This window comes from Excalfactoria chinensis, chromosome 10 (assembly GCF_039878825.1).
Source record: "Excalfactoria chinensis isolate bCotChi1 chromosome 10, bCotChi1.hap2, whole genome shotgun sequence".
In the NCBI taxonomy this organism is placed as follows: domain Eukaryota; kingdom Metazoa; phylum Chordata; class Aves; order Galliformes; family Phasianidae; genus Excalfactoria; species Excalfactoria chinensis.
In genome coordinates, this window is record NC_092834.1 from 17,811,420 (window position 1) to 17,837,986 (window position 26,567).

The 26,567-nt window shown below is 47.2% G+C and overlaps 1 protein-coding gene across 5 annotated transcripts in view; it reads right to left on the reverse strand.

Moving 5' to 3' along the window:
* The window catches only part of LOC140256630 (uncharacterized), a 93,691-nt gene that overhangs the window by 42,220 nt on the left and 24,904 nt on the right, over positions 1–26,567 (reverse strand). For 3 of the 5 annotated variants that reach the window (XR_011904823.1, XR_011904822.1, XR_011904821.1), the window contains 2 exons: positions 26,310–26,492; positions 25,702–25,802 (listed from right to left, as the gene is read on the reverse strand). The gene's annotated coding sequence lies outside the window, so the exon portion shown is untranslated. Of the gene's footprint in view, positions 1–8,982; positions 9,142–9,483; positions 9,641–25,701; positions 25,803–26,309; positions 26,493–26,567 lie in introns of those variants that run through there. The other 2 variants (XR_011904819.1, XR_011904820.1) reach the window with 1 other exon arrangement.

The following is a 26,567-nucleotide window of genomic DNA, read 5'->3' on the forward strand; positions in this document are numbered from 1 at the left end:
GACCAGATAATCCTCCCACCATCCCAAGACCGAACTGATCCAGTTATGCCAAGTATTTAAGTATGTGATATTCCAGAGCAGCCTTTCAAGGGTCTGAAGGAATCGCAGCTTTGTGAAGTCTGCTCTATGGAAACACTTGCTGCTTATCACCCATCAGAAACCTTTCTAGCAGCAGACACTGAGGGCAGAAGCAAGAGAAACAAGGTCAGTCATTAGCATGCCACAGTATGCGCTCAGCCTTCGCTGTTCCACAGCCAGCTCCCAGACAGGCTGCTCCCCTCTGCGGGGCGAATCAGTCCGATTTCGGCACATCACAGGCTCAGCTGATAGTCACTTACAAGAAACAAAGTGCTGCCTCTGAGTGCACATTACTCTAACGCGCTCCCAGCCGCCTCTGGTTTTGATCTTGAATGGCAAGACTAAAGATGTGTCTGGAAGAGTCGCTAGTCCATGAGAGAAGAGAACATCTCTAACCTTGAACACAGAGAGACTAATAATTCACCCCCCCCCCCCAGTGCTGGAGCAGAGAGGCTTTGATGAGCACTTTGGCAATGCTGTAGGAAGAGGCTGCAACATAATGTTAAGTAATTATTAGGTGGCTGCACAGCAAAAGGAAAATAAAGTCAAAATTGTTTCTGTTCAGAGTAGATTCCAATGAAGGAGCAAACAGCTGTGTTTGTGACCGGAGTCAGGCTCTGTGAGGAACTGGAGAGAGCAATGGGTTTCAAGGTCTTGAGAAATACAAATCCTAGCCACGAGCCTGGGGCAACAAAAAAAAAAGCTCAGCAGCTGGGGAGTCCTTGGGAGAAGATGGGAAATCCTCTTCAAAAGAAGGTTTTTCCCACCCAGATCTTGGCAAGCCACAAGCAGTTACATTTTGCGTACATCTCTTCCTGGACAACCAGCTGCAGATTTCACACTTAGAATGGTTGGAGAGTTTCCAAACTCATCCCAAACGTGCTTTTTCCTTTGATAATGGCTAAGATCTCAACAGATTGCTTGTGTGGCTTGTAGAAGCGTGCCCTCAGGCAACCCAATCTGCTATCCAATGGTGCCCTGACTTCACAGAGCCACACAAGGGGCACCCACGGCCAACAAGTCCCCACCTGAGAGCTTCCATGGAGCTGTGCTGGTGTTTACCACCAGGTCCTAAAGAGGAAAAGAAGTCTCCTTCTCCTCTTGTGCTACCATAGCTGCTCATTTCGTATAGTAGGGAACAATATGAGAGAGAAGAGCAACTGGCAGTTTACCCACGGATTTCATTTCTCAGAAATGGCACAGGGGCTTTCCACAGCATCAGGTAGGCTTCCGAATGGCACTTGATGGAAATTCCAGGCTCTTGGCTTTGCCCCAGATCACTGGGAAGGTCAGAGCTCGCAACAAACCATATGCTCAGTCTTGGCTTCCCCTCACACTGTCAAGAAGTGTCTGCAAGGAATAAAGCCAGAAGGAACATTAACTGATCACCACTGAAACAGAGCCTTTCCTTGGCTTTCACCTAATTAACTATCAAGAGGCAGTGATGGAAGGCCCCGCATTGCCAATAAAGAATGTAGGGTTGGTAATTAATTAGCAGCCTATTGGGATCCTAGCACCTCTCGCCCACAGTGAGCTCTACAGATTGATACAAAGGGGATTTAATGGAAACACAGCAGTATTCCCATTATGGCCTTAAGCAAAACAGAACTAGTTTTTGAAGGAACCTCATTTACAGTCCTCTCACATAACTGATGCTCAGCACCTAACCCGCAGGTAAAGGATTGTATTGGAAAGGAACCTGCCTGCTGAATACTAGAATAAGAGAGAAAACCCCTCAAGTAATTTGGTGAGCTATGTCCACCACTCTCTAAGAATAAGAAAACAGCACAAGCAGAAGGAATTCACATCAAGGCAATCCAACACATCCTTAAAGGACGTGCAGAAGACAAGATGAGAAGAAGCTGACTAAAGTCAAAGGAGGATCCTGGAATGAGACTTTCCTAAGGTTACTGAGGGTCTGACCCACACAAGGTAACCACATAACCCGCATAGAACCTGCACATGCATCCCATGTTGTCCCCACATGCAAACCCAAATCAGAGTCAGATCTGTGATGTGCATCCTCCTGTGCAGCCCACTTTATTGCCAGCCCTGAATGTAGTCCTCTTCAAAGATACTGCTGCACATCCCCTGCCCAAGCTTGCAGCTGCTCTCTTCCTAACAAGCTCTCTGGCTCATTAACCTTTCATTTTGCTACTTTTGTTCAAAGATGAAGTGTGCCATGCTTGCTCTCATGTCTATCAGCAAGTTACAGCATCTTCCTGACACCACCAACTGCCTGTTGGTTTCTCTCACATGTGGGCTCCATGCTGGGAGGCTCTACACAGCCTTCAGGCTCCTGTGATATTCCCAAAAAACCTCGTCTTTTCCTGCCCAACAGACATCACTCCTCTTCGTAGGCTCTCATTTTTCCACATACATATAGCTGTCAGTTCCATGAAAACGTCAGCTTAATGCTCAGTAAGCATCAAGAAACAGATCAAGTGGTATGAATCATTTGGAAAGAAAAAAAAGAACAGAAGAATCTATGATTCATCCACACCTTGGATACTTTGTGCACTTGTGGTCCCTTCATCTCAAAGGGGATATCAGAACTGAAACAGATTCTGAAAAGAGCACAACAGATGGTCAAAAACACAGAGCATAATTAAAAGCACAATTACTGCAGGCACCATGAAGTAGGCTCAGACTCGTTAGCGTGTACGAGGAAAGGCTTTGGGGAAAGAAGCAGGGCTGTGAAGTCATTATCGGTCTAAAGGGGCATCAGCTCTTCATCTTCTCTTGCAAAACAAGAGCAAAAAGGAAGTGGGACCAGACCCAAGAATCCCACCCTTCTTAATACCAGGGAGACCATCCTATCTCAGTGCTTTTGAAGCTGGTCTTTGCTTTGGATGAGACATAGGACCAACTATATTTACCTCTAATAGCTCTCATTACCCTCAGGCAAATATCCTCCCTCTTGTCTTTTATATCAGGAAAAAAAAAACAACCCACCATCCCAAGTCTCAGAAGTAGATTTACTACAGTAATGCTGAAGGTCTTTCCTTGCCTCTCCCCATCTGCCATCTTTCATTCATTATGAACAAATCAGCCCCCATGTTCCATCAGCTCATAGCACCAGTCCACCCACCAGATTTTCAAGGAAGTCATGCTTTTCTTTATTCATACTTTTAGATGGGAAGAACACCCACAGAGCTGCTTACTTGTCTTCTTCAAAATCTTCTTTCACTGTGATTTCTGCAGGAAGCTTGACAGCCTTGATAGCACACTGAATCACTTCACAGCTCCTCTGTTCACCTCCACCAGTCTCACACTTCAGTGAGGAGCTCTCTGGGATAGGCCTCCTTTTGTCTTGTGGTTGTACAGTTCCAGAGCACCTGAGGCTTTGTTCTACGCCTCCCATGCTACATGAAGTCCAGAGGTTTTGCCCTACAGGTCCAGAACCTCCCCACTGTAGCCAGCAGCAGCCTTCAGCCCTAGAACCCGAGTGCTCACCACACAGGCTGTGACCCCAGCCTAGGGACATCTTGCCCCAGAATCTAGTTCAGAACATGATTCTGTTTCTACTCACCAATACAAAACAGAAGCAAACATATCATCAATGAAATGCCTCTGCCTAACCAGGCACAATAGTTTCTGGTCATCTTTTCCTTCACCACCCTGCTCCAGGTTCTACAGCTCCCATAAAAGCCCCTGGTTGACTCCCATAATCTCATCTTCCTTTCACCCGCTGGTCTAGGGATTCAGTGGTTTAGGATGACTCCAGATCCTAAAGGCCTTAAAAGAACAAGTCCTCTTAGGCCAAAATCAGGAAAGACTCTTCTCCTTTGGGCATAAGCTCTAAGTAAGAGAAAGGTTTGGGTTAAGATGGAACTCAACCTAGAAATATATGCACTGCTTGCCCTACCCTCCCAAAAGCTGATCTGTTTGGATGCATATTGTCAAATTAAATGAGGTGGATTCTGGCCTCCTGTCTCTTGGGGCAAAGATTTTGGAAAAGATTTCCCACTCAGCTACTGAGCACCCAGCTCCAGGATAGGCACTGTGCAGTCATTTTGCACAGTGAATGTGGTTAAGAGCTGGACAGGAGCCTAGAGAGGCAGAGGAATACATAAACAGAGATATATTTGTAAATCTGTCTGGATGAGGCCCAGACCAACTGGACCCAGCTTTGAAGCTGCCTGTGCTTTGAGCAAGGGCCGGGACTGAAGACTCCCTGGGGTTCCTTTCACACAGCATTATCCTGTGACTGCAGGGCTCTATGGCCTTCAAACGGCAGGTATAATACCACTGCTTAGTAAAAGCAGGACTCTTCTCCAGACACAGAGCTCAGCTCTCCTCAGCTCCTCAGCAGGAGATACCCACGCAGCAGAAGTACCTGACTCTGTCCCTTAGACCGGTGCCCTTTCGATGCAGGTGAACAGCGCCAGCCTTGATAGCACTGCCAGAGTCTTGTAGATAAGCCAGAAGGAGAAGGCACCCATGGAAAAGTAATTTGAAGGAAAACTGAAGTGTGGGAATGGAACGCTGATTGGGTTGCATTTGCATTTCAGTAAAAGTGCACTGACATCAATGTCTGGCTCTAAAAAAGCATTCCAATTTTGGAAGTAGTTCGTAAGAGCCTTGGTAAAGGAGAGTTCTTGGCAGAGGGTGGTGTCTGCAAGAGAAACACCAGTTCCCACTGACAGATACTCAGAGGATGAGAAATAGCACTCCTGTACACACAGAAACACCTCAGGATTGGCCTCCAATAAGGAGAGATTTTATGTCCTCATCTGGAGATCATCATGGAAAATAGGGTTTAGAAAGCCACTTTCTAGCCCTGAAAATCAAAACAAGTAAACGTACAGCATCTCAGATGTTCTAGAGATGAAGAGGCACAGACTTTTGATGGGATTCCAACTAATTTCACTATGCATATAAGATTTGGCTTTAACTCTTCCTGTGCTATCAGCCTTAAGATTTCTACCTTCAAGCAAACTTCTACTAAGATCTTCCACAGAATGGCCAAGTGCAGCAATCCACAGTACTCACTGCAGTCAGGACATATTTGGGCCCTTTCACAGCACAGCAGTTGGACCGACAGGACTGAGCTGCAAGGATATGGGCAGGAGAAGGTGTTTTCTGTTGCTTACCTTCAAGAATGCAGCAAATGTTTTGGGTGTATTTTCTGAACTGAGATCACTTGAAGGTGCTTGAACATTTCTGCCCAGCACCCTCAGACTGTGCAGCAGTGTGGTGGAGGATACTTCTGCTAGTGGGAAACTCAGTCCTGAAGTCCTTGTTCAGGGTTACATGTCCCCAGGGCAGCATGAAGCTAGGGAGGAGCAAACAGAGCCATGAGGGGAAACTTCAGAGAGTTCCCTTGGAAGAATCCCCTTCATGGAGAAGGGCTCAAGCGATAGTGGACATTTCTAGATCACACCTTCCAAATTCCCAGGATCAGCCAGAAAGGGGCTGGGTTGTTATTTCTCCATCAGTCTACCTCTAGAAACCAAACCTTCCAATATCTGCACACACACAGAAGGTCCAGCACTGGGCATGCCCTTGTTTTTTACATACATAATAAATAGGTGTGCTCACAGCCCAGAGAATACCCTGCTGCACTGTTCAGCAGCTGGCTAGTATCCTTTTAAATAATCAGTGGGTTCTCTAATGGTACTCCCTGCCTTCTGTTCTTGCAAGCAGCCAGCTAGAAGTGCTTATGTGCAGTCAGGCCCTGCATGATGATAATAGATGATAAACATAATTATTTGGGGTCCTGATTGCCTCCACTTTCTTCATTCTGTTGCTGATGTGCAAAACAGTCTCATTGTTTTCAGTTTTATGAGCAGAAATTTTGAAGATAGACTTCTGACTAAAGAAAGAACTGCACGTTCAGGGAAACAAACTCTTCAAGGCAACGAGCCGTGCACTGCACTGAGCTGCAGCTGTGGCAGACTTCTGCTTCTTGAAACACAAAGTCTTTAAGATGCACCTGAACACTCTGCAAAGCCAAGGTCAGAGAGTGATGGGAAGTGAGTTTCATTATTCAGCTGTAAAACCAACAGACAGGAAAACATTAGCGATGAAGCAGTTCGACTGACTTCTGCTCATAGCAGTGCTGTCACACAGATATCACAGAACTCAGGATTTCAGGAAGCTGAATAACATTAAGTCTCCCAAAGCAGCGAAACGTTCCATTAGACCTATCAGTTGAGTGTGTGAAGCTGTAGGGTTGGGAAACACTTTCCTGCACTAGTCAGGAGCTGACTGCCTTCAGATCTGCCTGCAGATCTGGAGCAGCAGATGCCTCAGATCAAAATCCAGAATCCAGATCTCTTACCTTTGTTTTAAAACAAAGCTGGGATCTGATGCAGCAGTAGCGCTGTGCACAGAGGCTCTGCTCCGCCCCACAAGCCCACATGCCCAAATCTGCACAGCCACATTCAGACATGGGTGCATGGAGCCATGAGAGACAGGCAAACATGTACTGTAACACCTAGCAGGATGAATATAGGAGAAAAAAGAGATGGCAAGCCCATCCCCTTGCTGTAGTTTACTGTTATCCTCCCTCTATTGTCATATGGTTCTCTCTGTAGACCTGGGCTGCAAACGTCCTTTTATATGATCCATTCTACATGGTGAGAGATGGAACTGGTAAGGTCAGGACAGCCTGAACAGCAACAATCTTTCCTGCCAGCTCAGGAAAAGGTGGGTTAGTGGGAGAAGGCTGAGAGGCAGCAGGAACAGCAGGGCTGGCTGAGATGATACACACATCAAGTAGCCCTTCTTTTCTCTATGCTAACCCCATCATGACCCGGCTCCTCAGACAGGCAGTGTCTGGGACATGGTAATGCAGAAAACAACTAGCTCTTTAAGTTTTATTATTAAATAAATACATCAATCCAGCTATCACAAGGCCTTAAAACCAAAGCAGCCAAGTTAAGGATAGGAGAGATGAGAAAAGCCTTAGGAGAGAACAGGTAACAAGAGATGTGTTCATTGCAAGGGAGAGAGAAGGCTTCTAACACAAGCAGGCTGCTACACCACAAACATTCCCCGTGACCTGGTAGGGCAGTACAGACATATTTACACATACAGGCAGGGAGAAGCTGATCCCTGGCTGGTGAACAATCAACTTTTATTCTCTCCAAACCAGCAAAGCCAAGATTTTAGTAAACACGTAACCCCAGAAATGTGCCTGTGGATTGGGTAGAGGGGAGCCTTGGCACTCCTTGCCAAATAACAAAGCCATTCTCCTGTGGGTGGTTTCACAGTGAGGCTTCTGTGGGGAGGAAGTATTTCTAGTGGGCAAGGCAGGGAATGGGGGTTCAGCAGACCTGGCTCCCATTCCTGGCTCTAGGCACATCAGGGAAACTCTGTGCAAATGCGCACTCCTGCAGGAGTCACTGCTACCCTCTGCTCACCTCTCCTTGCTCAGGCACAAATTGTTCCTCAGAGGAACAAAGAGACACAGATTTTCCACCACCTGATCCCACTTCCTGACCTTGCAGAGTTATTGCAGAGTCTGTGTGATTGATGCCTGCAAGCTGTCAGAGCTGCTTGGATGACAATCTGTCTGGGAGGTATTGGAAGACGTGCACACGTGAGCAAGAGACATGCTCTGTGTTTAGTAGACACACACTCTACTTCCCTCCACGCTCGCAAGCCTCCATCCAGATTTGCTCCTTCCACTACTCACACGTTTAAATATTCACAAGATGGGCCTGCAAAAAACCTGTGTTATAAAGCAAAGTACCCAACACTAGCTGAACAGATGCCCTTACAAATACCCAACCCACCTCTTTGGTTGCACAGACGCCGCATTTTACTTACAAAATCAAGTGAATTCAAAGACAGACAGAAAGCCTATGGCAGATCCAGCCCAGCTCTACCCATTTCTGGTGGGCTGGCACCTGTGCCTTTTACACTGTCCCTTCTTTGTTTCAGCCACAGATGTCATTAACATGCTGCTTGCCCCTTCTTCCAGCTCACTGAGGAAGACACCAAAGAAGACTGGACCTAGCCCTAATCCCTGTGGCACACCTTTAGATAAGCACCTCCTAGAAGAGTTCCCATCAACATCATAGTGACAAAGGACTGTTGTCTTGAGGTGTGCATAGCTATTAGAGCTAATGACTTCAGCTGTCACAGTTTATTTTGCAGTGAACACCATGGGGAGAACCTACCAACTTCACCAACAACTTGTAAAGAAAAAAATGAAGGGACTGCACGTGTCACTCAGGATGGCTCCGTGTTTAGTAGGCACACCAAGTTCATCTGCTAATGGTGTTTCATCCCACTTCTCTTTCTACTTTCTGTCTCGGTTTTATCTGCACGCTGTTAATGTTTTTAAACATTCTCTCACCTTGTTGGCTGCATTTCAAGAATAGGTGGCTTGAGTCAACTGCAGTGGACTAGTGTAAAATGTTGTAAGATACTTCCCTCAAGTGGAAGGAATAAAAATCACTCAGCTGTGTGTCACAGACTCTGTAGTATGCCTCGGGTAGCAGACAGAAAATGAGAGGTGGACACCTACATGAGGTAGAATCTGCCAACCTGCTTGAAAGGTGTTAGGAGCATATAGAAACTATCAACGATACTGAAAAAAAAAACAACCAACCAACATCCCTGTTCTACAAATGTTAGTGCACATAAGAACTCACCTGGACATTGTAAGAGATAACCTGTCAAGTTACAATGAGGATAGAAAATGTATATCCATGACCAGGTTTTGAAAATGGCTTCAAGTGTTCTGAGAGCTCCTACATAACATTCCAGCATAAATGGAAGTGGCTGCTTAGAAGCAGCCTGAGGGAAGACATACCTGAGTCCTGTATAACAAGGCTTCTACATCTATTAGGGCCTGCAGCAGGGCTGTGAGGGACAGACAGAAATGGAGGAACCAGATACAGACTGCAGTCTGCTGGCAGAGCTGGTGTGGGTGGTATCTGTACTCACCCTACGGCTGATGTCTGATCTCATCACCACTGCTTGCCTCAAAGCAGGCGATGAAACATGAACAAAGAATTCAGATCTCGCTGTAGTTTTACTGTTACGAAGATAGCAACTCAGCTCCAATCTCTTCCGCATACACTGAACAGGAGAACATTTCATCTCCTGCAAATAAAAAAGAGATAAGAGGGGCCTAGCACAAGGCAGGATTTGTCTCTGTAACTGATCAGTTCAACAAAAGGAAACACAAACCATTTATTACTGAAAATGAATTGTGCCATCAAGGGAGATGTCTGCAATTATTTCCTTTAAATATCATGTTTCATTAACTGGAAAATATATAATTAATAAACTTGCCCCCTCATTTTCGTTAAGTTTCACTGCAAGGACCTTATTACTGAAATAAATCTTTCTAGCAGTGCGTGTTGACAGAACAGAGGAAGGTGCACGCCTCTGTGTGTGATAATTTCCTTATGTGAAACTGAATTACTAGGGAGGAATAATCACCTTCCTTCGCAGCTAAGACTGTAGATACACCCCACTCTGAGACCAGTTGTTTAAGCTCATGCCTCTTGGAAGCAGGCAAGAAGAGACTGCTTTGGCTGGCAGATGACTTGATCCAAAAGACATCAAGCAGATGCAAGCTCTTCTTTCACTGGCAAGCCTGGAGATACAAAAAAACATACATATATATATTTTTGATTCACAGTCCATAAAAAAGGTCTCCTGACCAGCTGTTCAGAATGATCTTGGTGGCTGGGCTGATATCCAGACTCTTTTACAAGCCGCACATTCATCCACCTCACAACGCTGCACTAGAGCTGCACAACTGAGATCTGTTTTCCACATATATCAGAACTGTTTTGATTTGGGGATGTTTGGTGATGGCTGTAAACGTTACCAATTAGAAACACTTCAAAAATGTTGCTGAAATTTGACTCCAAGCATAAAATTCCCCTTAGATTTTGTCTCCACTTGTGATCTTTCCCTGAAGTAAGCTGATTGCCAGTTCATCAGGGGTAATTAAAATATTTCCAAAGGCTGTTCTGGGCAATCCTTTTTGCCTTGCTGCAGGCTATAAATGTTCGTGGCTTGCCCTAGGCTGATGTTCGTTCCTGCCTGACTTGGCACAAGCAACACTGCATGCCAAACAAGGAGGAAAGCCTGCCTTCATCCCAGAGCAGGTGGCAGAGGGACCAAGAGAGAGCAGTGACAGGAGGAAGAAGCACACGAACACTCACTGGATAGATGGTGATGCAACTTCTGCGTATTGAGTTGGGAAACGCACAACCCCTAAGTTGGTGCAGGTTAGACCTCAAGAATCTAAATAGAGGGGCCCATTCTCCACATCATTTTAACCAGCATTTAAAAATGTCAAAACAACCAACCAATTTGATTACACAGAAATTTTTGAGCCAGCAAATTATCTAGTTAAATGATGCACACAGAATTCAACAGCAACAGGATCTTCTAAAATTTCTTACCAACTAAAGGCCATATCCCTATAAAAAGATGAAAAGAGAGGGGCTGAGGATATTGTCCTTGTAAAAGAAATCACAGGATGTGATTAGGTGTCCCCTACAATGCAACCTTTATGCAGTTACACAAATAGCGTGGGTTGAATTTGGGTTTAGTAGCGAAATGGAATCTCTGAAAACATTATGTGATGTATTACATATCCTAATTATTTGCCCTGGTCATGCTCTAGGGGAAGGGACTCTGTGTCAGCTCATCTCCATCAACACGCAGCTCTGCGTAAACACAGTGTACAAAAGTATGACTTTACTTTTGTGGACAAAAGCATGACAATACCATGCGACATGCACACCCCCATCCCTCACCAGCTGAGGACTCCTTTGTGCAGACACACTGCTTTTTGCATTCCACAGCACAAGACCAGGAACACTGGAGAATGAAGACGGAAAAGTTAAGCAACTTCACTCTCCAGCTCTTGGGCTGCACAAAGGGGATGGAGCAGGGAGGCAAAGCATCTGGCTTCACCGCTTCTCTAACAGCCTGGCAGGAAGGCTGCTGTCAATTCCACCTTCTGCCTTGTTGGAAGAAAGTAGAAGTGACAAGAGGCCCTCCAGGCAAGCAGCCAGGAACCAGCAATTCAATTGAGCTACCTCCCCAAACTGGACTTTTTTGGAGACTCTTTCCCTGAAATTGTTTTGCCTTTAAAAAAATTTTTCTTCGCAGTTCGGGGCCGATTCATCATCCCTGGTCTCCTGGCTCTCCTCTCCTCCAAAAGCATGATTTGCACAAAAAGATTTCCATTTCATGGGCTGCTCTACAGCCAGCCTCACCCACAATAAATACATACTCACATAAATATGCACTCGCACGCACAGATACAAACATTGTTATTTATAGATAGAGGCATTGCCACAGATAAATACACGGGTGTGTTTCCCTCCTATATAACACACGAGAGAGAAGCAACACTGCAGCTGAATTCACTCTACACTCGTTGATTAGGAAACAGAGTGTGGGACATACGGTCTATCTCTAGGGCTTAGACCAACTGGTTATTGGCTGGTGCTGTTGTTCTCTAACAAGCCCCTGGATATATCACCGAGGCTGCAGAGAAATGTAGCTGAAAGAGCCTCTCACTGTCAGTAGCAATCTGTCACTTCATGTATCTTGCCCTATCTCTTCCAGCACAAAAGCTTCAGAGCTGCAAGTCAGTTAGGAGAAAGGTCATTCTGCAGGTAGGCTCTGGTGTTTTTCTTTATTTCTGGGAACGTGTGGCCAGCTTGAGGCACCGTCTGGATGCTTCAGCATGTGTTTCAGCTTCACATATGCCTGGCTATAATTTAAGACAAGAGAGCATTTCCATTACAAACCCCATTTTTCCCTTGGATTTATTTCCCCTCTATTTGGCTTCACTTTGGGGTGGACCTTCCCTGAATATATTCACAGGCAGGGAGAAACTATTTTTCTAGTGCAATGTTTAAATTCAGCTCAGCCTCCGTTGGTTGTAAGATGGCGAAAGAAATTACATATGCACACAAACACTCTTGAGCACATACAAAAAGCTTATACAAATATATGCCCGCAGAGAGATCTGTTACAAAAAAGACAAGCCAATGCAAATAAGCTCAATTTTAGAAGTGAATTAATTTGACTGACTCTATTATCCTAAATTATTAACAAGTTCTAGCAAACTTAGAATGCAATAACCACACACGGGCTTTCATCTGAGTTAAACAGAAACAGATAACTTTTCCTGATAGACGTGGTATCAGCATAAACCTGCAATAGCGAAGTTGGAGGCAAAAACTCAACACAGGACCCCTCTCTATGCGGGTCTGCGCTCCCAGCTCCTGTGTGGTTCTCCTCCTTGAAATATTCCAGTGAAATGAATCACCCTCCAACAACGCCAGAACTCCCCTATTTTCATGGATGCCAGCTGAAACCTGACCTCCCCAGCATTCTAATCTGTTTATGAGCTGGTCTGGCTCAGTGAGCCCATTCTGGGGGCTTTTGTTTGTTTGTTGGTTTGTGTTTTGTTTTTTAAACTCCTTTCTTGATTCCACCTTGATGTAGCCCAATAAAGCACATTGACAGAACAGTTTGTGCTGCCTAGTGCCTCTAATTCCAGGAGAGCCTTCATCCCACCTCTGATGGCACTCAAGAAGGATGATGTTATGACAACAGGCAGAGAGGTGCAGATGATCCATTGGAGGGAAGGGAAGCCATGCAGAGGGACCTGGACAGGGTGAAGTGGGCCCATGAAAACCAGATGAAGTTCACTAAGGCCAAGTGCGGGGTGCTGCATTGGGTCGGGGCAATGCCAGGTATTTATACAGACTGGGGGAAGATCCTGAGAGCAGCCCTGTGGAGAAGGACCTGGGGTACTGGTGGATGAGAAGCTGGACATGAGCCGGCAGTGTGCACCCAAAGCCAACTGTGTTCTGGGCAGCATTAAAAGAAAAGTGGCCAGCAGGGAGAGGGAGGTGATTGTACCCCTTGATTCAGCTCTTGTGCGGCCCCATCTGCAGTGCTGCGTCCAGGTGTGGGACCCCCAGAACAGGAAAGGTGCAGAGCTTTTGGAACAGGTCCAGAGCAAGCCACTAAGATGCTCAGAGGGCTGGAGAACCTCTCCTGTGAGGAAAGGTTGAGGGAACTGGGCTTGTTTAGCTTGAAGGGAAGGCTCTGAAGATGCCTCATTGTGGGCATCCAGTACTTGAAGGGAGCATATAAACAGGAGGGGGAACAGCTGTTTGTGAGGGTGGGCAGTGATAGGACAAGGGGGAATGGCTTTAAACTGAGACAGGGGAGGTTTAGGTTGGATCTTAGGAGGAAGTTTTTCACCCAGAGGCTGGTGACGCACTGGAACAGGTTGCCCAAGGAGGCTGTGGATGCCCCATCCCTGCAGGCATTCAAGGCCAGGCTGGATGTGGCTCTGGGCAGCCTGGGCTGGTGGCTGGCGACCCTGCACACAGCAGGGGTTGAAACAAGACGAGTGTTGTGTTCCTTTTCAACCCAGGCCATTCTATGTTATGCCCAGGCTTGTCTTTCAGCTACAAAAGTTCCTGTTTTATTTTTCATCTAAGTACAGCAAATCCCTCTGCCAAGCAACAGCCCAGGTGGCCACAAATATTGAAATGCTAACTGCCTGCATGGTATGCAGGCAGGCATGCAGTGAGTCCTTCCAGAAAGGCAATGCCACCTGTCAGCAGCACTGGGAGCTGGGGTACATCTCTGGAGGCATCAGAGAGCTGCTGGATTCTCAGTCATCATGAGCCTCCTGCAGTTAGGAAGCACTGGTAGGGTTTCGCTCTACATCAGCCACTGCTGCACTTTGCAAGTGATGTGGCAGTGATGGCATCAGGCCAATGGGAGCCACGTGTGGTGAAAATGCAGCTCATTGCTCAGCCAAGGGGAGGAAGATAAAAGAGAAAACATGGGCTTTAAGCCTACCTGGATCTGCTGCCTCTGCTGTTGCAAGAAGGGGGACTGGCAAGCAAGCTTATTGCAATTCAGTTAGCATCAGAGCAGGAGCACTAGCTTCAGGCTCCTCATTTATACACAGAAGAAAAACTGAAATGCCTCCCATTCCCTCACCTTGCACAGCACCAAGAGGAGGATTTCATTCCACAAGTGGAGGATTTTTTCATTCCACACCTTCTGTGAGCTGTAGAGGTAGGAAGATACACAACAGGATGATGGGCAGGCGGATGGATGGCAGTGAATGCTGCGAGCAAGTTGGAGCACAGGCAGACAGCTTGCTGCGTGTTCCAGAACTAAGAACTGCTCTAATTGCTGGAGGTACTGCAACAATCCTGGGTGATGTGATGGACATGGAGCCTGTGCTGCCTCACATGCTGCAAAAGCAAGGGTTCTACCTGTGCCTCCCTAGCACTCGCCTCCCTCAATATCTCCCTCCATTCCCACATGCTGAGTGATCTGGACTGCCAGGCATGGCAGGACAAACACACCAGGCTTCCTAGAGGCTCAGCCAGGACTTATGAAGCCATCACGCACTCAGGCTGTCTCTGAACAGTGCCAGCACATCTTGGTATACTGCCTGCTTTTCACCTGACTGTCATTTTGGGATGCTATCACTGAAAGGCCTTTTGGAGCCTGAAGACCTGCTGTGGAGACTTCTCCCTGCTTTCTCTTTTCTGGAAAGTTTTCCCATGCTAAGTATAGTTCCTAACAGGTGTGTGACCAGAGGGGACTGTCAGGGATGCAGCTGTCCCCATCAAGGCCAGGATCCATCTCCATCTGTCTCACTGGAGCTATCCCTGCAATCTTTGGCCATGGGCTGGGGGAGCTTCAGAGACTCAGACAGGGAGGAGATATGTGTACAGGCACAGAGGGCGGATAACCGTTCCAGGGAATGCCACAAACAAAGCCTTTGACATCAAACTAATGCATCCTCTGAGGCTTTTAAAGAGCCCTTGCCACACACAGGCAGGCTGCCAGCTAACTCATCTCTCCTCCTTGCCATGTTAGCAGCCTGATGCCAAGGTTGGGCTTTAAATGAAAGCTGACTGCTTTGCAATTCCCAGGGCCTCATTTTGGGATGCCACAGGACTGGTAATAGGCAGAACATACTTAACTGGAGCCAGCTCTAGTGACTTTTGGGGACTCTCTGCGCCCACACACACCTTTTACCAGGGTGTAACACCTTCAGATGCAGACACCAGCAGGAGTTTCATCTGGACATTGTGCATATGAGTAGCAGCTCTGGAAGCCCTAACAGCCTGGACTTACTGTGAAGCTTTCAGAAGCTGAGTGTTGTTCTCCAGTCCCCAGCTCCGCATGCTAAATTCCACTTTTGTTACTACAAAACTGGCATTTCAGCTCTCACAGCTGAAAAGTCTGAGAAAGTGGCTCAGAGATGAAAACCCCACTCCCCAGACCTACAACAAACAAGAAGAATTAAAGCCAGATTTGCAATCTCTAAGGTTTTGAAGTCAATTCTGTGACTGTCTCAGGCAGCTCTGGCATCCCTTGTAGTTGGTGACTCACTGAACAAAGGGGGATCTGACCAAGGGGACTGGGGTGGTTCTCTCCCATGCAGAGATTTCTGAAGCTGGAAGTGAGGAAGCATAGAAAACACAAGCAGACATTTGAGAGGCATTTGCAAACTGTCAGAGCCAAAATTTCCTCTCAGTCCTGCCAGCACATCTCTGCAAACCTATCTGGCCTTTACACAGTGGTTTAGAACAATTTGACCCAGAGTCTGAACAACAGAATTAAGCACCAGGTCAGCAGAATAAATAAATAAATAAATAAATAATGACTGCAGCTGCTTATTATTGCTTGCTATTTAAGAGTTACTGCTACTACAGAACGTTTGCTTCCCTAAGCTACATTGTGTAAGTGTCAGTGCCTTTGCTAGATTTAATGGTCCAATTATCATGGGCTGTGTCACCTCCTCCCCTTTCTACATGATGAGACCTGCTCTCCTGCCTTCATTCCCCTCTGCTGTTTTGCTAGCAGGCAAACACACCTCCGCCACTCCTTTGTGGGTAGCCTTCCTTGTACCTTCTCCCATGCTTGGAGTGGGCAGAAGAGGCAGAGTGGAAGCAGCAGTCCCTGGGCTGGACATCTCACCCTAGAGATGGCTGGCTGGGAGGGGATCTTCTCTGGATGAAAGCTTTTACTTGGTGCAAATGCTACCAGAAGTTCTCACTTAGAGTTAGTCGCATCAGGGTCTTCTCCTAGACACTGCAGTGAGCTTTGGTCCTCTGGACCCTCTGCTGTACACCAACCTGCTCAGAGGCTGCTCGGCCTTGGCCAGGATGTCCAAAGAGACAAGGAGTGACAGGGCACTGCCAGACAAGAAACTGCTTCCATCACCTGAAACAGCTGGTGACCAAAGATCAACTAGTCTGTTATCGGCTTCACAATCCCTAAGAAATACCCTGCAAATATTCCAGAGGGAAACAAATTACTTTTGGTACACTTCTGCTTGTAGGGCAGTGCCTCAGCCAAAAATCCATACAGATACGAAACTCATCAGTCATTTTCCCTCCCCAAATGGTCACCATAAAGCAAAGGAGTGTCAGTTTAAAATAGCAGGAAGGGAACAGGAGCTGGCTGGGCTGGTGAGGAAGGGGCTAAGCTCCCCTTCCGGATCCCAACAGCAGCCTGCAGCAGGTCATTCATGATATACCCTGACTACTGTATCTGAGAACATCAGCTCCTCACCAGGATATCAAAAAAGCAGTATAACAAACATCATTAGAGAGTTTCACAATAGGATCAGACATTTATGGGAATAAGAACATCATCCGCAGTGACAGTAGCTCAAATGAAAATCATAACAGCTATTGATTCGCCTGCTTCAGGGTATAAGCCGCTTGCCAGCTGGGGTCAGGGGGAAATCTCCCCCCATACGGTAGTACTGCACAGTTATGAGCATTAGGGGATTTTTATGCCTTCCTTTAAGGTATCTGGCCTTGGCTTCTGGTGGAGACATGGTGCTGGGCTGGAAGAACCATCAGTCTGTTCAGCCCAAACATTTTTTATGTCCTAAAACAAAATTAAGGGTTCTCTCACTGAGACACCACACAGCAGAACCGCCCACACTGTGCATCGTATCTGCAAGGCAAGAGTGCAACCAAAAAGTCCAAAAGCTCCTGTAGTGCCACCATGCCCAGTCCCACCACACACGACGTGTATTTCTTGTGGGGTCACCTCTCTGCCTTAAGACACTCACCCCAAGGCACATGAGCACCACAGGAGAACAAGGACAGCTCTGCTTGTCTGAGAGCAGAGATGGCACTGCAAGCTCCGGTACTGCAGTAATGGACAGCTCCTACCATGGCCCAAAAGAGCTCCCACCCAGTACGAATGGGTGACCTGGGTCCTCATGCCCCACACAGAGACCCATCCTCTGGCAAACAGCTGTTCTGCAGGTCAGCCTGGCTGTGGAAGCAGGAACAATGGTCTTAAAAACTTCAGGGTCCACATGGAAGTCCCTTCTTTCTGCTTGCGTAGAACAACACCTCATCCATCACACAGATAGCCAGACAGGGCCACTCATCTTCAGTTGACAATACCTTCAATCTACAAACACCTAGATTAAGTCTCACAACCAGTCTGGTCAGGATTCTTTTACTGAGCACCAGGGGTGCACTTTCCTGGCTCAGACACACCACAAGGTTTGGTCTCAAAGAATTCCCATCATGACTCCTACAGTAGGATTTTCTGAGAAGCCACTACACTCCCATCTTGTTGAGCCAATTATTTTTGGTGTTTAAATGGAAGCCAAAGTCTGCAATTGCAGAGCATGTGGTAGACTTGTGGCTTGCCCTAAAGGAACCAGTAGCGCTGCTGGGAACACTGGCCCAGGAGCCCTGACCCTGGCTTTCTGCAAATCATAGAGCCTGCTGCTTACATGCCCATCCTGGTGCTCCTGTGTGTCTGCTGAGGCCAGAACAGCTCTGGAAATGGTAGGGTCTGAACTGCTTCAGTAGATGAATAAGGGGATCTTACTACAAAACCGCAGTAACTCCAGGGACTGACAGTCATCCTCCCCACATATGCTGGTTTGACTTAAAGGATGGCATCAGCATCCCATAATGCCCATAACTGTGCAGTATTACCCTCTGGAGGGAGATTTCACCCTGACCCCAGCTGGCAAGCAGCTTATTTCACTGGGATAAAAGGCTAAAAATTTAGGATCTGATTTGGAAGCGCTGTAAGGGAGGCTGCACTCAAGGTTGTTCCACCTAGACGAGATTTTTAAACACAATCCTCAGTGCATCACAACCCCTGCAGGCCCTGTCTGCTCCCCTCTAACACAGAACCATGCCCCCAGCTCCATCTGCCTAGGGGAACACAGTCCTTACTCATGTAGGGAAGTTGACCAAATCGTAAAGAAGATGTAATGACATTGTCTTGGCTGACATGCTGATCGATGCTTTCCATGCAAAATTATGCTTTCTGCGACTAATAAATATTGATCTTTTTTCGTTCCTGTGTAGCACTGTAATAAACAGTGACTCAAATACCTGCCAGCACTGAGCATCCTGGCTCCTTTGCAGCCCCCAGCCCCCTGCAGTCACCACCAGCACCTTTTGCACTTTTTGGTGTTTTTAGGTTTGCATGAGCCCAACAGATGTGAGAGCACCACGCATGATCCCATGGAAGGAAGACTGCAAAGACCCATCTTAATTCTTCTGCGCTTTTGAACAGTACTTGTTACTTCTTAGCAGGATGAAGTAGAAGTTAAATGGAATTCAAACGAGGGCTGGAAAGGGAAGTCAGTCATGTCCTGGGCACCTTTAGGATAATAAACAGGAGAAACTGGACCAAACAGAAAACAAATAGAAATATTTGCAAGTACTTGACAGGGGAGCCTTGCAACCTGTAGTGGGTACAGACAGACAACTTGAAACTGTCAGTCAAAGCTTGGAGATCAGTAGCAAGTCCCTGGCTACTAGCTTTGCAGGACACAAGGCATACATCTCGCCCTACATTAAGCACTGGGACAACATCACAGCTCTCCTGCTCTCTTTGCTCCTCTTCTGGAGCGGGGGGCAAGCAGTGCTTTGCATTTCACACCCACTTGGCCCCCTCACCATGCTCAGCACTGTATCCAAGCGCAAAGCAGCAGTGACTCAGCTCTGCTCCAATAGCAGAAACATTCACAGATAAAGAGATTGTCCTCTCCAAAGGGTCTGGTGTGAAACAGCCTCAGGAGATGGAAAAAGCACATCACAGCGCAAAGCAAAACCCTGTAGAGCTGCGCAAGCCAGAAGTAGCTGACAATTCACCTACGCCTCCAAAACTGCAAAGCCAAGGGAGAGATCCTGCTACATTACTGGAGTTATGCACCCTACCTCAGAGACCTGGAGAACACCACCAAGAGCACGGGTGTCTACACAATTTAGGTAATGCCAAAGCTGAGCACTGTTGCTAGGACAATGTTGCTAGGACACAAGTACATGATTGCTACATCTTGGGTTGGGTTCCCAAATTTTCAGGGGACTCTGGGCCCTGTTTTCTCCAGGTGTTGCTGCACTGCTTCTTCTCCTCCCACCTCAATCAGAGAAGGGAGCTGCAGTGGGGAGCATGAAGTGTGTACTCAGATATAGGGCTGCTGATAGATTGATGATGACAGGCAGAGGCCTAGGTTCACTCAGTTCTGTCTGGTAGACACACAAGTGATTGAATTTGCTCACTACACATTTGTGGGAGTAGATTGCTTTCTTTTGCTGAAGGGAAAGGACCGGATTCATAACCAGCATGAGCAAAGGAGTTAAATGCAACCTGAACCAGAGAGCAGGAAGGGCCAGAGGTCTGTGGCGTTCTGTACAGTCTCAGGCATTCCCATAGGTGCTGCACACAACCTACTGTAGATGACCCTACACACTACTCCTCTCCCTACCACTCATCTGCCATTATCTCCTTCGTCTTGGGAAACTGCTGTAACGCACCCTATCCCTTTTCTCTCTGAACACTGCAGACGGACAACAATCTGCACTGCCTTCTGTAACCTTTGGCAGTATTTGAAGGTGGTCAAGGTCTTGTGAGTGTGCCCATTCCTGGTCCTTCCAGCACAAAACCTGCTTTCACCAGCAATTTTAATGTGCCCTCTTTCCCTTTCCCTGTGCAGACTGCTGAGCAGGCACTTATGGCCAAAACTCTGCAAATAAAAACACAGGTTCTGGACTGTGGAGCTTAATATCTGATAGCATCTCACCTAAGCTGTGAATGGGTTCACTGAAGGGCTCCCCCAAGCCCTGAGACCCTTGCCTTCCCCATCCGCCTCCTGGGAATATCAGACACCAAGGGCTGCTGGTCCAGCACATTTGCAGGAGTGGGAGTTGAATCAATGAAGCTCTGAAAGCCAGTGGGGAAAGTCATTCTGCACCTTCCTGACACTGGGAATAAATGATTCAGGGGGAAGGAAAAAAAAATAATACAACAACCCTCAAAATGAGGCTGGAATTACCCAGTGGAGAGATATTTCATCTTGAGGAATTGCATTTGCTGCAGTGTTCATCTCACTGAGCCACAGCCAGGCTTTAATATCCAGCAAAAGGTCAAACCTAAATGGGAATTGTTTCAGCTTGCCAGAGCCCCCAGCACCAGCTCGCAAGCAGCGAAGGCATGTGTCCCTCCCTAGAATCACTTTGCACACCTAACAGCACTCCAGGCACTCTCAGAGTTTCAAGTGGCTCAGCAAACATTCATCAGCCCTTCCCACCCTGCCAAGTATTATCACGCCCAGTTTATTAGCAATCATCTTCCCTATTAATTTGATAGCACTTGCCATCTCAACCCTACCTTCAGAATCACTTGTCAAGCCAAAGTCAAAGGACCTGGAAGCGATGCAGGGCTCAGCTGTACAGGCACTGCTGCTTTGATCACAAGATACACTACCTCACTGGTGGCCCTGTGACAAAAGGATTGGTAGAGTTAGTTCTCAGTGGCAAGGCAGAAAGCATTGTTGGGCAGCACTAGTTTGCAACTGGGGATGCTGCTTTGATAGAAAGGCAGTGCTTTTTGGAACTGTCCTCCTGTTTGATTTGGTCTTACTCTGACCTCTCTGCAGCTTGAGAGCTGGAGATCTCCTACCACTGCAGCACTGCAATTGGGATGGAAGACACGTGAATCCCTAAAGGTTTTGCCAATTACTTTCACCTGCCTCCTCCACCAGAGGAATGGCAGGAGCACAAGGCAAAGCAGGAGTTGGTCCCTGTGCCAAATCCAAGGCCTCTTAACAGGCGCTGGTGTGTGACTGGACCATGGATGCATACCTCTCTCCCAGATGGGTTCCACACACAGTTCAGCCCAGGCCAAAACAAAGGAGCACAGCCTGCACTCACTGCCTTTGGTGGAGGGACTGCATATAGGAAGAACAAACCTGTCTGCGTGGGTGTTATGGGCAGGGTGAATTTGGGGTGAAGTCTGGGGGCTTCCAGATGTTTTCACTCAAGACATCTAAGTGAGGCACCTGCTTATTGTAAAGGAAGGTGGGATTTCAAGGCCTTTGATGGCTGCAGGAGGCAGCTGTCAGTTCTGCGATCCTCTGAAAACATCAATGCTTTAAACATATTCTCTGTACAGAACTGCAGAGACTTTTGGCCAGTGCCGTGGTCCTGACCTGCTGCCCCAGCAGCTGCTCTGCCCGCCCTTCCTGACCTGTTTCTTTGCTCACCTTCTGCACCACCAGCACTGCTGGCCCCAAGAAGCCCCCTCAGATTTCTCATGTAAGAAAGTTGATTTTGAGGATCACGTTGCACACTTGGGTCTGCCTGGCAGTGCTGCACCCCTCTGCCTCCTCTCAGCTCTTATGTGTACAAGTCCTGGGTGGTCCTTCAGGAGCACTCTCATCACAGCCAAATGACTCACAACCCCCACACACATTTTGTTCTCCCTCTTCTTTCTTCTGCTTTGGTATTGCTTGTCTCCTTCCACAGATCTGCTCAGCATCTCCTCACTAATCTGCACTCCTCTCTCACCCCTCAGACTCAGCTCTGCCCTCTGGGAGTTCAGTGGCCCAAACTCAGGTTGCAGCAGAGTTCTCCACGAAAATGTTGGGCAGATGGGATGGGAGGAAGGCAGAGCTTCCTGCCTCCTATTCACACAATTCTGCATGATCAAGGTGAGGGCCTGAGGGACAAAAGAATTTAATAGAATCCTTCCTATACTGTTGCATTGTCTGTTCAAGAGGGGATGAAGCAGATAAGCAAGCTGAACAGAGGGAGATTCTACCTATGGCAGGGATGACAATCTGCTTGAGATTTGAGGTTTATAGCAAAACTGGTGCCAAGCTACAGGCAAACTACAGAAACTGTGAGGAAACAGAAAGAGGTGAGAATTGGCTACTCTCCTAACAGCGCTGTGTCTTCCACCTTCTGTCTCACTTCATCCATCATGACCTGAAGCCCTCCTGTTTTCCCGTTCAGGCGCACATTAAGCTCAGCCAAGCAGTTGCCCCTTCAGCCCCTTCCTGATGAGCAAGCTGCCACCCGTGATGAGTTACACGCTTGTTTCTGTGCTGATGTGGGCTAACACCCACAGGGAAACACCTGAAACTATCACTCTCGCTTTCACTTGTGACTTAAGCCAGATTTCATTATGTACAGAGGGATTAAATTTCGCTAGGGCTAAGACGAGACTTTTTTGTTCAAATATTTACAGCTGAAGCTCACCAGAAAGCCAAGAAGATTCTGCTGGACGGAGCTCAACTATCCAACATCCTCCAAAGGAAAACAGAGTTTTAACATGGTATTTAAAAAATCCAGGGACATCCAAAAGTCACCCCTCATGACTGTTCCTTGACCAAGCTGAGTCCGTGCCATACATCGTGCTTCTGAAGGAAGAAGTAGCACGTTCATCTGGAAGAACTGGCTGGCCTTGCCTTCCCAATAACGATGAACACGTCAACATTGCCACAGTGGGTCAAACAGCCCCTCACATGGTCACGCTAACAGCGGAAGCTGCTCAGGCCTAAGTATGTCTGCAGAAAATCAAACAACAGACAACAGGCACACTGTAACATTCAAACTACTTTCGCTCCTTGTCTGCTGACTATCCCTAGATGCTTCTTGAAAGTCAAGCCCCAACATGCTCACCTGTTTGGGCACCTACCTCCCCCAGCCACACTGCAGAAGTGATGTTTTACTAGCAGAAGAAAGGCTGGATTCACCCTTCAGACATCTGGGCGCTTGAGGATTGTCCCTCATTCATCCAGTTGCCCCGATTGCTTCTGAACATTTCTGTTTGCTGCTAGATCATTTTCATGGCACGTCAGCCTCTATCTTGAGCTTCCTCCATCCACCTCTGCAACTGTTCACGTTCAGTGCATGCATATGAGGTTTAACAGAGCAAGTATAGCTCAGAAAGCTCCTGTGGCAGAAGCAGAAACCCAGGTAGAATTGCTCTCTCCATTCTCTGCTTCTTTACAGAGGTCAAGGGGTAGCAGAGAGAAGCTTATCTACCGATGAGCATGGGCAGAACCCCCTTGTGGACAGCTGTGAAGGGAGAACAGACATCTTCAGACGCTACTCCCAAGGGATGAAGGCCAAGTAAATTTAACATCCTTACTTCCTGGGTGGACAACCAGCTTCCCCAGGGAGTCAGCAACTTTCTCAAATAGAAAATGAAGATCTTTGAGGATTGCTCATCAATCTCACAGTGCCCTGGGCACAGCATCAGCAAGCTCTCCACTCAGATAAACTCTGTTCTCTCATGCAATCATGTAAAGGAGAGGGCAGCAGCCTCAACCCATGCCATCTTTCCTCTGTTGGATACAGCAACATGTACAGGAGACCTTGAAGGGATCCTCCAAACCCAGCAGGCTTACACAGACTGCAGGAGCACACATCGCTCCTTCCTCTTAGTCACCAGCATCTTTCCCTTTGATGATGCAAGACACAGACCTACAACTGGCAGCTCAATGTTTGCCCTATGCTGCAGAATAAGGGAACACTAAGGAGGGAATGCAGGCAATATCCTAAACAAATCTGCTGTTTACAAAGTCCCCTGTAAACTGTTTACATTGCTGGGGAGCAACCATGGAGGAACAGCAGCTGGAGCATGTTCTTCCCAGTGTTCCTGTGGGAGTGGAACTGATGCATGTCTGGAATGGGTGCAAACATATGGGGGGATGAAAGAGGCAGCAAAATCCCAGCACTGCCCACCATCCCAGCCTGCCAGGATCTCTGGGTACCTCTGTACGCACACACTCAACAAGCACTGGAGGGGCTGGTATGGTAGGGCTCTGAGTGGTATGACTGAGATGGCTAGAATTGATGCAGGCACCTGGAAGAGCCAGCTCAGGCTCCAGAGCAGATCATGGGGTGGCAGAGATGGTCAGGGGGTGCTGGGTGAGCTGCCTTCCAGCTGCTGCAGGAAGCAGACCTGAAGGAGCCCGTCCTGCTCATCCCCTGGAGCCCATCGGCTTTCTAGTACATGTGAAGTGTCTTATGACTCTCAGCCCGTGAAAACTCGATGTGTAGCTCACAAGGGCAGTATGGCTGGTCTCCTGTTCTATTATACACATGTAGAAAGTGGCTAAAAATGGGACCTCAGAAATACCACTGAGAACATTTTGAAGTCCTGGCATAAAATAAAAGCCTCAGTGTGCCTCTAATCTGTCCCGCTTCCTGTCCACACAAGCTTCTTTCAAATGTCTCTGCACAGCAATGCGTCAGCACAGTGTGGTGAACTTGGCTGAAGCACTCGTGATTGCAGCCACCACGTCCCCCCAGGACTACAGTGGGCCCAAGGCAGTCCAAGGGCTGACTCCATGACAAGAGAGGCTTTGGTGAAAGAAAGAGAAGGGTTAAAAGTAAGACATCCTTTCTCAGTGCCTCTCACAACAGGCCTTGCACTCACAGACCCTTGTGCAGTAGAAAAGGTTTGTTAAGTTACCAGAACAGCTGAAAAGGACATGAGAAAATACGGGCATCTCTCAACAAAGGTGGTAAGTGCTGAGCCCAGAAATAGCATCAGTGGAGCATATGTGAGGATGGGTAATTTGCTGGAACAGCAGGAACATGAAAACATATTCTCCACACGTGATATGGTTACACTGATCCAGAAACAGTAAAGGAATACAGGCGCAATGACTGAATCATAGAATTGCTCAGGTTGGTAAAGACCTTAAAGACCATCAAGTCCAACCACAACCTGACCATACTACCCTAACTAACAACCCACCACCAAATCATGCCCCTGAGCACCACATCCAAACGGTTTTTAAACACTTTCAGGGATGGTGACTCAACCACCTCCCTGGGGAGCCTATTACAGTGCTTAACAGCCCTTTCTGTAAAGAAGCTTTTCCTGATATCCAACTTACGCTGAAAAAGAAAGAGAAGTGGGCATACTCACACAGCTGGTGCTGAAGACCAACAGAACAGAGGCTCACAAAAGCAGTGGATAAACATGATCCAGCTGTAGATGCCTCTGTTCATTGCAAGGGAGTTGGATTAGATGACCAAACCAACCACTAGTTGAAAGGGTCCCTTCCAACTCAAAAGATTCTATGATTCTAAATGATAGCCATCTACGTCTACTCTCCATGTTGTCACCAAGATGTACCTTTTGGTCCTGCCAGGTCCAGGTTTGTCCCCTCCTGCCAAGGTGAATCTGACTGGAGTTTTGCAAATAGTTTTGCCTGACCCACACACAGCTCAGTTGCAGTGAGAAGACCTTCAGGATTCAGGTCCTTTTGAAAAAGCATTAGCCTGTAGGGTTCTGCCAGTGCTCCCTGAGCCTTGGGTCACCCACCTTGGAGGCTGACAGATACAGTTTGAAATTCAAGCTCGAGTCTTCCTGCTTCCTTCCTGGTGATTCAGTGCCTCTCACAGCATTGTCTTCTCACCTCGGCTCCCGTTATTTCACTACAAGATGAGCAGAAAAGCCATCGGGTTTCTGTTTTTGAGTGTTCAGGCTATGATTTATTGTGAGCCTTTAGAAATTGGAAAGGGAAGCAATTCTCCTTTCCAAAAAGCACTTATGCTCCCCCTCTGCACCCACACAGGTTTGTTATGCAAGGGCTGCTCATAAAACTTGCTTGGACCAGCCTGACGTTTAACCTTGGATTCTGAAATGATGCTGAATGTAGTTTATCTTTGTCTGGGCTTAGTGCAAGGCTGCATTAGCACCACTCCTGCAGCTCTTTGTGCTGACAGTCATTGTTCAGCAGCAGTGCTCTGATGGATGTAAAACAGCAGCCCTGAGCACTCATGATTGTTTTGATACCCTGAGACAGTTGGATCAGGAAACCCTCTACTACTCAAGCTGGAGTGTTAGAAAGCAGACATTCTTTAATATCAGCACTGGATGCATGGGGGTAATCCTGCTATCATGTTTTCACAAAAGATCTTCCGTTTATATACATTACTCACATTACAAATGCAGAAGTTTTCCAAGAGGTATGTTACGTATGCAGAAGTTTCCCAGAAGTATGTTACAAATTCAGTGACCAATTCCAAGCAGGACCTCCAGTTTCCTTAGTACAAAGACTCGGCAGACTTTCCTTATCTCCTTGGTTTTCAGAGACACAGCTCTTTCTGTTGCCTAAACAAAAACTGCAGGGAAGGAATATCCATCAACCAACACTAGCAAGCTTAACAACACTGTTACAACTTGTATCAGATTGCAGT